Raw genomic sequence first — 2,573 nt, 5'->3', positions numbered from 1 at the left:
TGTAACTTCACTTCCGTAACATTATGTGATGGTTTCGCTGAACTGTATTGCCGAAACTATGTTGGAACGCACGGCGCAAGTGTTTGGAACGCATCGCGCATGCGCAGTACGCAACAACGTGGCCCGTGTTTGTGTTGTGTGTAACATCACTTCCGTAACATTATGTGATGGTTTCGCTGAACTGTATTGCCGAAACTATGTTGGAACGCACGGCGCGAGCGTTTGGAGCGCATCGCGCATGCGCAGTACGCAACAACGTCACTTCCGCACCATCCTGTGATAGGCATCAAACTGTGACACTACATCGGCGCATTAGGAGTCTCTGTGCTGGCCGAATTTACATCTTCTGACCAGCATATCTGACTCCTCCCCCGGGCGCCGCCTATCTCTGCGTCCCATCCCCTATGTATGCCTATGTTTAGCGCAGGCGCTGTGGGGACTGGGCAGCGTTGTGAGATGGCGAACGCTCGAGGATATCGGCCGGCCCACCGCACGTCACTGATTGGCTGATTGCCGACCATGCGGCGGTGGGCGGGGTATGCATCTCTTTTAGAGAGACACAATGTCAGCGTCTCTCAGAGATGTCTTTTACACCCTGTGGATAACAACCTTGTGTGGTGGACAGCATACGCCACTACACACAGAAGGTAGGAGCTTTTTTATCCATATACACACTATTACTAGCTTTACCTTCCCCTCTTTTCCCCCCTCGAGATATACTTATATTGTTCTATATATTTGAACCTATAGATACCTTGTCTATGCGGGTTCACCTGCTGCATACAAAAGACATCAGTGTACTCCTTATCTCTTTGGTCCTCTTGGGGTAACCTCCTGATTTTGGTGAGCGATCACATGAATTTATATCCTTAGCAACATCTTATATAGTAGGTGTGATATGTTTTTTGATATATATATATATATATCTGATAGATGCCATTATTCACCCAATATTATATCTATCCTCAGCATCATACACATGAAACATCTTACTATATAGATACAACCTGTCTTTGAACCACCAGCGCCATCTTCAGAGAGATTTGGGGTAGGACATCCTAATATTTCACATATACATATAGTATGCCATTACCTCTAACGATATTAAAAACTTTATTTATATACAATAGTATGCATGCCCCCACAATGTCCTCATATATGACTGACACATATGGGCTCTATGCCCGCATGACTCCTTTGTGATAGGCATCCTTGTTCTAACTATTTGCACCTTGTTTTTTCATGTGTTTTAACTAGATCTATGTAATGATTTGTGTTTTGTAACATTTTGGAAATGTATATCTAATCCATGCATTCTATTTCTCTTTAATTTTTTTAAGAGTGTTCCTATTGCGCCCCATAAGAAGCGTTTTCAAAAACGCGAAACATGTCGGCCATACTTTTGGGATGCTACACCAGCTCATCACTATAGTGACTATATATGTTAAGTTACATTGTATTTGGTTGATAAGAGCCACTGCATATATTTTGAATTGCACTATATTGAATTGTAATGTAAATGCTGACGTAGACCCATATATGTGTGGATATAATTTGTCTGTGTTAAGCTTTTAACTTTTCAACCTTTGTATGTTTTTTTAAATTTTTGAATAAATTTATATAAAAAAAATTATTTCCTATACTCTTGATTGTACTTAGTGCCTTTAAAGTCCCCATTCATCCTTCTCTAAAATCTTAATTGTACTTCTGTCTCCGTCTGGTTCATGGTTTTTGACAGTAAGTTGAACTTACACAGGTCCCCCTCCTCGCGCGCCCCCCCCCCCCCCCCCCCCGTCCCACTGACCTGGACCGCCGCAATCTCTGCCACAGTATATCTGCGTCAGGAACCCAGGGATTTTAAAGCCTCTGAGTTGATTGTCCAAAATGTCCCTCATCAGGGAGATGTTTTGGCATTCTAATTGGTCAGTGCCGTCACATGAGCACCTAACAATCAGCAGCCACAAAGCCCATCCTCCCAGCTATGCAAAAGAGGTGAGGATGGAGAGAGTATTTGTAAGCCCTGTACACCTGGTGCGGACATACTGGGGCTTAGAACCAGAGATTGTAGCAGTCCAGGTCAGCGGGACTGGGGGGGGGGTTCTAGGGAGGGGCAGCTGTGTAAGTTCACCTTACAGATACTTCTCAAGCAGAAGTAGAAACCAATGAGAATGCTATATGCCAGGCTTTTTGAGAAATGCTATATGCTAGGCTTGTGACAAATGTTATATACCAGGCATTGCGAGAAATGCTATATGCCAGAGTTTTTTGGTTGTAGTTTGTTGTACAATAAAGTTTGTTTACTGTTTTTTTAAAAAAATACTAATTTGTGGTACATTTATTGCATTAACAGTTGAATTAAACATTAACATTTTCTATAGTTTATCTAGCAGTAATGACACATAATCACCTGATAAATGCTTATTTTGAGTCCTTCATTACTTAACAGTGTAATTTTTCAGTTTGTTTACGCCGCTCTGTAAGGCTGCGCTATATACCATGATCTGTGATGCCTGGGGCTATATACGCTGTCCTGTGATGCTTAGCTGTATACTCCTGACATTGAGTGGAAGCAA

At 42.2% G+C, this 2,573-nt stretch overlaps 1 long non-coding RNA gene across 1 annotated transcript; it reads left to right on the top strand.

Moving 5' to 3' along the window:
* The first annotated feature begins 503 nt into the window (after positions 1–503).
* Positions 504–1,785, top strand: LOC143988416 (uncharacterized). Its single transcript, XR_013276847.1, has 4 exons — positions 504–647; positions 751–843; positions 970–1,048; positions 1,341–1,785. It is a non-coding gene; the product is annotated as an uncharacterized LOC143988416 (long non-coding RNA).
* Positions 1,786–2,573: the final 788 nt, after the last annotated feature.

This window comes from Lithobates pipiens, unplaced genomic scaffold (genome assembly GCF_037356315.1).
Source record: "Lithobates pipiens isolate NorthernLeopardFrog02 unplaced genomic scaffold, aLitPip1_a1.2 Scaffold_1, whole genome shotgun sequence".
Lineage (NCBI taxonomy): Eukaryota > Metazoa > Chordata > Amphibia > Anura > Ranidae > Lithobates > Lithobates pipiens.
The sequence above is the reverse complement of the archived record's forward strand: the minus strand, read 5'-3'. Positions and strand labels throughout refer to the sequence as shown.